This window comes from Schistocerca piceifrons, chromosome 9 (assembly GCF_021461385.2).
Source record: "Schistocerca piceifrons isolate TAMUIC-IGC-003096 chromosome 9, iqSchPice1.1, whole genome shotgun sequence".
Taxonomy (NCBI): Eukaryota; Metazoa; Arthropoda; class Insecta; order Orthoptera; family Acrididae; genus Schistocerca; species Schistocerca piceifrons.
Window position 1 is genome coordinate 168742300 of NC_060146.1, and position 13228 is coordinate 168755527.

General features: G+C 44.0%; 1 protein-coding gene and 1 pseudogene across 1 annotated transcript in view; both read right to left on the reverse strand.

Annotated features, from left to right (window-relative positions):
• Window positions 1-13228, reverse strand: part of LOC124716815 — a 441191-nt gene that overhangs the window by 296872 nt on the left and 131091 nt on the right. The window lies entirely within an intron of this gene.
• On the reverse strand, window positions 1980-2097 carry LOC124717447 (annotated as a pseudogene).

Genomic DNA, 13228 nt, shown 5'->3' on the forward strand with positions numbered 1-13228 from the left:
TTTTCGGGGTGCACTCAGCCTCGTGATGCCAACTGAGGAGCTACTCGACCGAATAGTAGCGGCTCCGGTCAAGAATACCATCATAACGACCTGCTGACCCCACGCCCCTCCTATCCGCATCCTCCACTGAGGATGACACGGCGGTCGGAAAAGTACCGGCAGGCCACTCATGGCCTGAAGACGGAGTGCTGCTTTTTTTTAGCAAATTTGGACATATTGATGTCTATAAAAATCAATAATTAGAAAGTGATGCACAAGATTTTGCAAAATGCTTCTTCCATTTCAGGTACCATTTAGTGCAATAATACACATATGAAGGAGACCGTATTTCACCAGAAGTGAGTGACATGTCGGCTGAAATACTAGACCTATTTAATCCTGCACATTAAGTATATTAACCAGAATAAAAAGTATCTTATATTTAAATTTTTAGACTTATTTCTAATTAAAAATTTTGTTTCTCTATAAGTTGGTTGAACATGCAATAAATTTTAGGTCTACACGATAGGTATAGACAATAGCAAACTTTATAAACTTATGGAAACGTGCGTATCTAAATCCTGAAAAGTACAGCTTTGGGGAAAATTGCAAATTAAGATTTCAGTCGTATTAATATGTGCCTCAGAAAACTGTTAAATCATAGTCTTCCTCGTGCAGCATCTTTAATCTTCCGCTTGGGCTTCTTTAAAAGTACTTATTGCCTCATTGGTGAATGTAATTAATTATATTGACGTACGCATACATCAGCAAAAAAAATCGTTTTCTTGCAATAAGTTGTTGGGAAGATAAAAGAATTTTACATAAATGGATTTGTAATTACTTACAAGAAATTAAACTTGGGAAGATAAAAACATTTTACATAAATGAATCTGTAATTACGTACAAGAAATTATACCTGCCTTTGAGTAGAATTCTACATTTAATTCATCATTATGTGTAAAATTCTAGGGTACTACGATAAAATTTAGTAATCAGTTACTGATTACCAAAGCATTTTTTTAATAAAGGAAGTGTCGAGATGTGTGATGGACTTTGCGCGAAAATAATGAGCAGCTAGCTAGTGGGAATACTTTAGGCTCCACTAGAAACAGCATCACTGTTAACACAAAAAATGGAATCATCCATGGAAGGGAAATGCCGTGTGGCTAGGGCCTCCCGTCGGCTAGACCGCTCGCCTGGTGTAAGTCTTTCGAGTTGACGCCACTTCGGCGACTTCCGTGTTGATGGGGATTAAATGATGATTAGTACAACACAACACCCAGTCCCTGAGCGGAGAAAATCTCCGGCCCAGCCGGGAATCGAACCCGCGCCGTTAGCTATGACATTGTGTCGCACTGACCACTCAGCTACTAGGGGCGGACCATCATCCACGGAGAACTGATACATAGATCCCTCTCAATACTACGGACTGGTTTGTTTGTAAACTAGTTACTTTGAATTTTATTTTTTCGTAGTTGTTGTTGTGTGACACTGTTAGTATTTATTGCATACTAGTGAACACGTAGGCTAGCAAAAATCTGCAGCAACAAACGACTTCGACAAATTGTAAATAAACAGGAGCAAAGATGATCATTTACAGATGCTGAAAACCAACAGAGTAACCAGAGCGATTCTATCTCTAATATAATCGCTGAAAGAAACAATTCCAGCTGTTATGCGAAAAACTGTTGGGTTTCTATAATTTAAAAAAAATGAGGATGTGACAACGTGTTGTGAAATTTAGCGTATAGAGGTAATTTTTCATTATAAACCTAATAAAGTGTGTATACCAAAAAAAAGCACTCCGTTGTCAGGCCACAAGTGGGCTACCGGGACCACCCGACAGCCGTGTCATCCTCAGCGGAGGATGCGGATAGGAGGGCCGTGTGGTCAGCACACCGCTCTCCCGGTCGTTATGATGGCATTCTTGACCGAAGCCGCTACTATTCGGTCGAGTAGCTCCTCAATTGGCATCATGAGGCTGAGTGCACCACGAAAAACGGCAACAGCGCAAGGCGGCCTGGATGGTCACCCATCCAAGTGCCGGCCACGCCCAACAGCGCTTAACTTCGGTGATCTCACGGGAACCGGTGTATCTACTGCGGCAAGGCCGTTGCCCGTGTATACCAACATAAGCAGAAAAGACTTGGAATTTAATAAACTAATAAAAATTTTCTCGCTTTTTCATCATTCAAAAGTACCCTGTGCATTTAAAGACCAGTGGGGATTTCCGTGACCGCACAGAATATCCGAGGGCAATACGCGAGGAACGTCTCAGCTTGATTTGCTGCAGGTTTGAGCGCGACATGCAGGCCTACCAACGCATCCCACCTCTGGGGCAGACTGAGAAGTTTCCCCGCAATCACGCTACCACGCTTGCTGCCGGCTCCCATCCAGTCGCTCCGCTAAGCGGTACGCTGCTCGCGGCAGCGGCGGAGACTAAAGAAACGATACGGGGAGAGGAATGACTTGCCGCTGGAGCAGAACACGGGGCGTGGTCGTTGGCAGTCCTGCGCCCTGGACCGCTGGTCGTGTAGCGCGCCGGCGCCTCTAAATCACGGCCGACCCCTACAAGTCAGAGCTTTGGCGACGCCGACGTTTCCGGCATAGGTTGCGTAGTATGGAACACAAAAACTTTCAAACCTGTGGACGCTCCCGTTCTTGGATAGACATCTATGTTTTTATACATGGTTTCCCACAAAAACAGGAGCGCCTCACGCCCTAAATACGAGTAATCTACATCTACGTGATTACTCTGCTATTCACAATGTAAGTAGGCTGTTTAGGTTTTTATGTTGGTAACGCCAAGTAGCGCTCTATATGAAAATCACTGACTATGCTGTGTGCAGTCTGTGGCTGGTTTGCATTGTTGGAATTTGCTATTCTAGTGTTCGGCAGTTGGCTGTTAACAGCGCTTAGCGTTGCGCAGTTGGAGGTGAGCCGCCAGCAGTGGTGGATGTCGGGAGAGAAATGACAGAAATTTGTAATGTTGGATGGTTCAAATGGCTCTGAGCACTATGCGACTTAACTTCTCAGGTCATCAGTCGCCTAGAACTTAGAACTAATTAAACCTAACTAACCTAAGGACATCACACACATCCATGCCCGAGGCAGGATTCGAACCTGCGACCGTAGCGGTCGCTCGGTTCCAGACTGTAGCGCCTAGAACCGCACGGCCACTCCGGCCGGCTGTAATGTTGGATATTATGAACTGATATATATATGATGACTTTGGAACATTATTAAGGTAAATACATTGTTTGTTCTCTATCAAAATCTTTCATTTGCTGACTATGCCTATCAGTAGTTTGTGCCTTCAATAGTTAGAATCTTTTATTTACCTGGCAGTAGTAGCGCTAGCTGTATTGCAGTAGTTCGAGTAAAGAAGATTTTTGTGAGGTAAGTGCTTCATGAAAGGTATAGGTTATTGTTAGTCAGGGCCATTCTTTTGTAGGGATTTTTGAAAGTCAGATTGCGTTGCGCTAAAAATATTGTGTGTCAGTTTAGTGTTGATCAGAATAGGTGAAGAGCGAAATGTCTGAGTACATTCAGTTCTGCTGAGCTGTTTGAAAATCAAATAATGTAAGAGGTGTATCAGAACAGTCATTCATAAATTTTTCTAAGGGGACGTTACAACAATAAACTGCCTGGCAGAGGGTTCAATGAACCACCTTGATGCTGTCTCTCTACCGTTCCACTCTCGAACGGCACGCGGGAAAAACGAGCACTTAAATTTTTCCGTGCGAGCCCTGATTTCTCTTATTTTATCGTGATGGTCATTTCTCCCTATGTAGGTGGGTGAAGGGCCCGTCGCAACGAAAAAAGCCTGTTTTAATGATTGCCACTCCAATTCATGTATCATGTCTGTGACACTACCTCCCCTATTTCGCGATAATACAAAACGAGCTGCCCTTCTTTGTACTTTCTCGACGTCATCCGTCAGTCCCACCTCATGCGGATCCCACACCGCACAGCAATACTCCAGAATGGCCCTCACTCTTTTCCTGCTTGCGGGAGAAGTACTGTCCAGGGCTACTATACGGCTGTCTGAGGAGCTATTGTGCAGACAGGGAGGTCTGGCTATCTGCCCCTAACGGCATGGTCAGGAAGACTGTGACCAAAGGATGTCCTCAAGGCTCTGTCTTAAGACCTCTCTTTTGGGACATCAACATGGAGCCACTATTGGAAGACCTGAAGAACTGTGACGATGTGCTAGAGGTCATAGCATACGCAGACGACCTCCTCCTGCTGGTCGGCGGCCGAAGCCGCGAGGACTTAGAGCCCAAAGTGGAGAGAGCCTTAACTGTACTTACATCATGGTGTCATAAAACCAAAATGACGATTGCGCCCAGTAAATCTACATACCTACTTCTCAAAGGCCAACTGGTCAGAAACCCTACTGTAAGAATTAATGGCACGCCAGTTCTTCGGCGCCGCGAGGCCCGATATCTAGGTGTAATCATCGATGAGAGGTGGAACTTTGCCTCACACATTGATACCGTATCTCAAAAATCTTTGGTTTTATTAAACAATCTCATTGGAATTGGTCACAAACGATTTCACCTTCCACCCAACTTAATCAAATTATAATAGCATCTTGACCTCAATAGTAGGATACGGATCAGGGGTCTGGGCACACAGACTCACGAGGGTCATGCCTGCCATGGCCGTAAGAAGAGTGCAGCGGAACATGCTTCTACGTTCAGCAGGGGCCTACAGGACAACACCTGGGGGAGCGCTTTTAGTGCTAATGGGGATCTGTCCACTGGACATAAAAATTCGTGAGCAGACCGCCTGGTATTGGGCGAAGAAGGAGAACCGGGACAAAATTAGGGAGATTCTTGGGGTTTATGCTGGGGATAAGTACGCCATCAAAAAGAGAGGGATCGAACTGTGGCAGGAGCAGTGGAACAATGAGGATACGGGACGCAGAACCTATGAGCTGCTACCGGACATAGAGGAAAGGATAAAACTTACATTTTTCACGCCTACAAGAGGAATGCTGCACTTTCTTACTGGACATGGACCATACCCAACATATCTACGTCGGTTTGGGAAGCAGGCTACACCAGCGTGTGACTGTGGTGCTGTGCAGGGTAGCCCGGAACATGTGGTGTATGAGTGCCACCTCTTCGATGACGTAGCCCATGACCTAAGACAACAGCTACCAAACAATGACACCTACCACTTACTAAGGCACGACAACACTTTTAACATCTTAAATAAACTCACAGATGAAATATCGAAAAAAGTCCTTAAGAACTTTTTAAGGGACAAACATTAATGACAAAAACTTTTCACCGACTTAGACTTCGTGCACCCTTCCTGTACCGCCGGGTAGGGACTTGGCCAGCCGCTTCACGGCTGGAATCCGCCTTTCCCTGGACTAGGAGGGAGGAGGGTACAAAAACACCGGACTGGAACACGTACCAATTATGACGTATGTAATTTAGATTAGACGTAGAAGATAGGATAACACCTAAGAATAGACTGCAGAGATACCAAGTTGAGGGCCAGCCCAGTGCCAGGGGCATGCCCACTGGGATTAGCTCAGTGCGCCAGGCCAACATCCATCAGGTTTATAGTAGCACTGGCACACCTGTAACGCTGCAGGTAGTTTCCTTGTAGATTAAGTAGCTTAGAACCACATAGCGGTAAGATTACAGTAATAATAATAAAATCACCTGTAGTGTAGCATGGAAAGCTGCATTTCTTTGTATCATTATTAGGATCCACTAATGCAGTTAGGTAGTGGGTTAATATGTATAATGCAATGAATTGAATAAAGATTTTAAAAAAATACTCCAGAATAGGGCGGGCAAGCGTAGTATAAGCAGTCTCTTTGGTAGACCTGTTGCACCTTCGAAGTGTTCTGGCAATGAATCGCAGTCTTCGGTTTGCTCTACCCACAACATTATCTATGTGATCGTTCCAATTTAGGTTATTTGTAAATGTAATCCCTAAGTATTTAGTTGAATTTATAGCCCTCAGCTTTGTGTGACTTATCGCGTAATCGAAATTTAACCGATTTCTTTTAGTACTCATGTGAATAGCTTCGCGCTTTTCTTCATTCAGGGTCAATTTCCACTTTTCGCACCACACAGATATCTTATCTAAATCATTTTGCAAGTCGGTTTGATCATCTGATGACTTTACAAGACGGTAAATAACAGCATCATTTGCAAACAATGTAAGACGGCTACTCAGATTGTGTCCTATGTCGTTAATATAGATCAGGAACAACAGAGGGCCTATAACACTTCCTTGGGGAACGCCGGATATTACTTCTCTTTTACTCGCTAAGTTTGCGTCTATTACTACAAACTGTGACCTTTCTGACAGGAAATCACGAATCCAGTCGCACAGCTGAGCCAATACTCCGTAGGCACGCAGTTTGATTAGGAGACGCTTGCGAGGAACGGTGTCGAAAGCTTTCTGGAAATCTAAAAATATGGAATCAATTTGACACCCCCTGTCGATAGCACTTATTAGTTCATGAATATAAACAGCTAGTTGTGTTTCACGAGAACGATATTTTCTGAATCCGTGGTGACTATATGTCAATAAATCGTTTTCTTCGAGTTAATAACAAACTAACTAAAAATGAGTAAATAATAGTAACGTTAAGCAAAAACAAGCTGGCAAATATTAACAGAAAAACATTAACAGCCACAACTTCCAAACTGAAGTTTATGGGAGAATTGTCCCAACCATTTGAAATCAAGACATATGTGGGACACGATGATGCATTATCACCAATACTACCGGGTGATCAAAAAGTCAGTATAAATTTGAAAACTTAATAAACCACGGAATAATGTAGATAGAGAGGTAAAAATTGACACATGCTTTGAATGACATGGGGTTTTATTAGAACAAAAAAAAAGAAACAAAGTACTCCTAGACGCGTGAAAGATCTCTTACGCTCGTCGTTTGGTGATGATTGTATGATCAGCCGCCACTTTCGTCATGCTTGGCCTCCCAGGTCCCCAGACCTCAGTCCGTGCGACTACTGGCTTTGAGGCTACTTGAAGTTGCAAGCGTATCGTGATCGACAGACATCTCTAGGGATGCTCAAAGACAACATCCGACGCCAATGCCTCACCATAACTCCTAAAATGCTTTACAGTGCTGTTCACAACATTATTCCTCGACTACAGTTATTTTTGAGGAATGATGGTGGATATATTGAGCATTTCCTGTAAAGAACATCATCTTTGCTTTGTCTTACTTTGTTATACTAATTGTTGCTATTCTGATCAGATGAAGCGCCATCTGTCGGACATTTTTTGAACGTTTGTATTTTTTTGGTTCTAATAAAACCTCATGTCATTCCAAGCATGTGTGTCAATTTGTACCTCTCTATCTACATTATTCCGTGATTTATTCAGTTTTCAAATTTATACTGACTTTTTGATCACCCGGTATTGAAGTGTGGCCTGGAGAAGATTGTGAGAATTTCGAATTCCGAACTTGAAAATCAAGGGATTAGTTAATCTGTATGAAGAAAATCGGGAGGAACCAAAGACAACTGCTTGGCTCTCGCTGATGATTTTGCAACACTTTCAGGGAACTTAGAAGAAGCGGCCATACAGATCAACCTACTAGAAAGGATCGCTGGCAAGGCAGGACTTAGGACCTCGAAAGAGAAGGCCAAATTCGTGACAAGTGACAAACATGGACCACAATTATATGTAAAACATTCTCGGTTTTCTTGCCGCGTATATTCGGGATAAAATCTCTAAGCTTTCGACGATAACCTCCATCGTCAGGAGGAAATGACTGTCTTCACTGCTGCTGTGGTGGCCTTTTATAGCCCGTCGACGGTTTCTGATTGGTCGGCTTCTGATTGGTCGGCGATTACGTACTGCTGTCGCAGACGGTGTCACTGTGTGCGCCGGTGGCGCCACCGCTTCCGTTGGAACGTAAACCTTGGAAGGAACGTCTCTGCTGCTTCTCTGCATCGAGCGCTCGTTTCCACGCACCGCTCAGATAGTATTCGCTATCACGGTTAAAGTTCTTCTGGCTCATTCCTATTTCAACAGCCTGCTTAATAACAGAATCCCAGTACCTTTAGGCATGGGACAAAATTTTTGTTTCATCGAAACAAAAATTCCGTGTCAGCGTGCGAAACGTTCAACGAAACATCATCGATGTGGGCTTTCGGAGCCCTGATGACTGCTCGACACGAACCTTTACCGCTAGCCTCGGTCCTTCAACACCGACATTGGGCTGTTGATGACTGGAAACATCTTACCTTGTCGCACGAGTCTCGTTTCCAATTGTATCGAGCAGATGGACGTGTACGGGTATGGAGACAACCTCATGAATACATGGACGCTGAACGACAGCAGGGGAATGCTGAAGCTGGTAACGGTTCTGTAATGGTGTGGGGCGTGTGCAGTTGAAGTGATATGGGCCCCTGATACGTCTAGATACGACTCTGACAAGTGATTCGTACGTAAGCACCCTGTCTGGTCACCTGCATCCATTCATGTCCATTGTGCATTACGACGGACTTGGGAAATTCCAGCAGGACAATGCGACACCCTACACGTCTAGGATTGCTACAGAGCGGCTCCAGGAACACTGAGTTCAAACACTTCCTCTGGCCACCAAACTTGCCAGAGATGAACATCATAGAGCACATATGGGATGCCTTGCAACGTGCTCTTCAGAAGAGATCTCCAACCCCCCGGTACTGTTACAGATTTATGGACAGCCCTGCAAGATTCATTGTATGATTTCCCGTTATCACTACTTCAGACATTAGTCGAGACCATGCCACGTTGTGTTGTGGCACTTCTGCGTACTCGCGGTGGCCCTACATGATATTAGGCAGGGTGGGGTGGATGGGATACTTTGGTAGGCCTGCATGTCGCGCTCAAACCTGCAGAAAGTCAAGCTGAGACGTTCCTCGCATATTGTCCTCGGAGCGTCTGTGCGGTCACGGAAAATCACGGCTGGCTTTTAAGGGCATAGGGTACTTTTGAATGATGAAAAAGTGAGAATATTTTTATTAGTTTATTGAATTCCATTTCTTTTCTGCTTATATTGTTATATATACTTTATTAGGTTTATCGTGAAAAATTACAGCTATACACTACATTTCAAAACAAGTTGTCACACCCCCATTTTTTTAAATTATAGAAACCCAACAGTATTTCGCATAACAGCTGGAATTTTTTTTTTCTTTTAGCGATTCTATTCTCTGTTGGCTTCCAGCATCTGTAAATGATCATCTTTGTTTCTGTTTATTTTGAATTTCTTGAAGTCGTTTGTTTAACTCCTGCTGAAAATTTGTTGCTGTGAAAGGGTACAGTACCGCCCGACGTTGAAAATAGGTACAACATACTTCATTATTTTTTGTCAGAACAACACTTTTTTTTTTGTAAAATAACTCAATTTCAATTAATACAGCGAAGACGGATACCAGTGTGGGAAAGAATGACAATTTATTTATTTAATTGATCACATGTGCACTCCCACAAAGTAAATCCCTACATCCAGTTTGGTGAGATCTGTGAAATGAATGAATGTATGGTCGTCTGTTAACCGCAGATAGTGAATGTGAATATATCATCATCTTTGAGTCGATCCTTTGGCCACCTTTGGTGGGACCAAAGAGATGAAATTTACCTGAGCTTTGAGCGCCTGAAATGTGGCTGACCAATACGGTAGCAAGGTGCTCCCCCCACTTCGACAGAGGTGTGAGAGGACCTAGAGAACGGCCATGTTTCAGCACTCTGCCGCTGGATCTTGTGCTGTTAAGACCTGTTTTAGTTGTGCTCCGTAATGACGAAAGAGTGGAGACATGGTATGCATGTGGAATATTTAAGAGTAGTTTGAAATATTAATTTATCTATTTCAGGAACTTTTGTGGGGAGAATTAAATGTCAGGCAGGTAATATTAATGGGATTGTAGTAATCTTCGGAAGTGACCAACGGTCACAATGAAACCACGTGTAGCAATAAGTTGAAATACTTCCGTGTGCTTAAGTTAAGCTGAATTACTAGCGTGTGTACAATAAGTTGAAATATTTAAGAAATAGCGTGTGTACCATAAGTTGAAATATTTAAGAAATGGCGTGTGAGGGACTTGAAATTAGAGACGAGTACTTCCACGTGGTGAGTACTGTGTGAGTCTCGAACTGTGTATGAGACGAAAGATAAAGAGAAGTACTCGTCCATGGTAACAGTTGAGGACTCGCGTGTGTGATGAATACGTTCTTAATATTACTTTGCGTGATATGATCCTGTGTGACGCTAGATTCAAACTCTGAGAGAGAAGCAAGGTGAGTCGGCCGTCTATCCAGCAACGCCACATGGCTTGCATTGCACAGGAAGACGTGCATATATCTCCAGAGTTCATAGTAGGAAAGTAGAATTACAAAGTGGGGCAGTGTCGTATGAAACTGGGGTAAATATTGATTGAAGTGGGAAAGCTGAAAGTGATAATGTCGTGACTATTCCCTGTGTAGTATTTCACATTGTACTGTGGTGTATGTCATGTAATTTGGATATGTGTGGTTTGCATGGGAGAGTAGCGAGGTAGTTTCAAAAGATTAGTGGGTTATGCTTGTTCCTTCTGTACCGCTCGGTCTGGAGGAAAGTTTCGTGATGTTGATTGTGAGAGTCGAAGTGTGAGGTATAATAAAAGATCCACCATCCTATCCAGAAAGTGCACTGTAGCGTTAAATAATTACGAGACCATAATATAGAGATTCACCAATGTAAAGTCATGCCCACTGGGCGGAACTTCTCATGTGTTATTGTTGTAGGTTATAGAATTTGTGTGTTTAGGTTAGAGAATTTATCGGAATAAATAAGATAGTGAAAAGAAAAAGATTGGTGGACTTTTCCTTCGAATTGTATGTTGTCATAATGTCCCGAATTTATAATGTGTGCGCCATTCATATTCAGTGCGGTGGTCACGTGTAGACAAAAGCCGTTAAATAAAAAAGGAAAGAAAATGTGGTATTGCCAGTGCGTAGTGTACAGTCAGAGTTCTGTAAATTACTGATAGTCAGATGCGTGTTTCCGTTGCGTATTATTCATACAGGAGGATAATTTGTAACTTAAGTGTGAGTACGAGAGTTCGTGTTACTCGATAAATAAGAATGAATCCACTCGCTTGGCAGACCACTCATCTTGCAGGCCTGACTGCTTGATGCCACAGTATGAGCAAGGCATGTGGGTGCCTCTCAGCTGCAGATTTTTGTGAGTCTACATGTTCATTAGTATGCAATAAATACTAACAGTGTACCAGTTTCTGTGCCTCTTCAGTGCATTTTATTCCTTACTATTTATTAATTTTCCTCAATCTTTCGTGAGCCGTACTGGGGAAGATCGACGTTTATGGCACAACTTTACTAAGAATGGCTATCCACAGAAAGAATAAATTCTGGGACGTCAGAGAATCGTGAATTTTACTATCGAGGGTAATGTGTGATTGGATATTGTAGACGGAGACTAACGGTTGAATATAGTAAGCAGCTCCAAATCGACGTAAACTGTGGTAGGTATTCGGAGATGAAGAGGCTTGCACAGGATAGGGTAGCATGGAGAGTAGTTTCGGAGTGTAAGTCACAACAACGACGACATTTCCTGCTAAAGAAGAAAGATGCTATGTTGATTAGTGTCCGCGGATTCTTTCTTACATTATTCAAAACTTTCACAAAAGTATTTTTTTACGAAATACAGTGAACAGCCACTCTGAAGGGCACTGAATCGCTGCGTACCCGTGTGAGACAGCGTTATCAGCACCTGACAGTAATTGAAACTGGCTTTATTGTTGGTCTCCGTTTCGCCAACTGTTTTGTGGAACATTCAGATGCGGCAGTGGCTCCCGTGACGGCGGGCTGACTCATTCCTAAGTTTCTAGTCAGCCACGTCTGACCATAACAAGGCTGCATCGTCGTATTGTGCACCAGGCACATAGTATATCCTTCATATCTGCGCCTGCGAACCGAGAACAAGTAATGGACTGAAACTTCCTGGCAGATTAAAACTGTGTGCCAGACCGAGACTGCCGGCCGAAGTGGCCGTGCGGTTAAAGGCGTTGCAGTCTGGAACCGCAAGACCGCTACGGCCGCAGGTTCGAAACCTGCCTCGGGCATGGATGTTTGTGATGTCCTTAGGTTAGTTAGGTTTAACTAGTTCTAAGTTCTAGGGGACTAATGACCTCAACAGTTGAGTCCCATAGTGCTCAGAGCCATTTTTGAACCAGACCGAGACTCGAACTAGGGACCTTTACCCTTCGCGGACAGGAGAGCTTCTGCAAAGTTTGGAAGGTAGGAGACCAGCTACTGGCAGAAGTAAAGCTGTGGGGCCGGGGAGTGAGTCGTGCTTGAGTAGCTCGATGGTAGACCACTTGCCCGCGAAAGACAAAAGTCCCGAGTTCGAGTCTCGGTCCGCCACACAGTTTTAATCTGCCAGGAAGTTTCATATCAGCGCACACTCCGCTGCAGAGTGAAAATCTCATTCAGGTAATGGACTGCTTTCAACATTCCATGTTAAACGAAACCATTGGTCGGAGAGTAGAGCGACTGGACAACGGAATTACCATCGAATGCATAGGCTGCCGGTAACAGCACTGTTGTGTTGGCAGAAGAGCCAACACCGTGTTACGAATGGAGGCCGAAATGCACGCGTTTTAGCTCACGCAGACTAGCGTGAGGAGGGAAGAACTATACTGACGTGAGGTCTGGAACATGACAAGGAATGAGAATTCAGAAAGCGGACGTAATTAGTTTGATACTTAACTTTAATCCATTAACGATGAACGTCGCTCTTGACGGTACATGAGTCACAATCTTATCTGTTCAGAAGACATAGTTACTGAATATGGCGCCTTGCTAGGTCGTAGCAAATGACGTAGCTGAAGGCTATGCTAAACTGTCATCTCGGCAAATGAGAGCGTATGTAGGCAGTGAACCATCGCTAGTAAAGTCGGCTGTACAACTGGGGCGAGGGCAAGGGAGTCTCTCTAGACTAGACCTGCCGTGTGGCGGCGCTCGGTCTGCAATCACTGATAGTTGCGACACGCGGGTCCGACGTGTACTAACAGACCGCGGCCGATTTAAAGGCTACCACATAGCAAGTGTGGTGTCTGGCGGTGACACCACAAGCACCACTCGGGACGATTGTGTCTGGAGTCCCGCCGTGATTGGGAAGCGCGAAGTGCTGATGAATGGTGTCGCATTGTGTTCAGCGATGAATCGCGGCTCTGCTCTACGCCAGATGATCA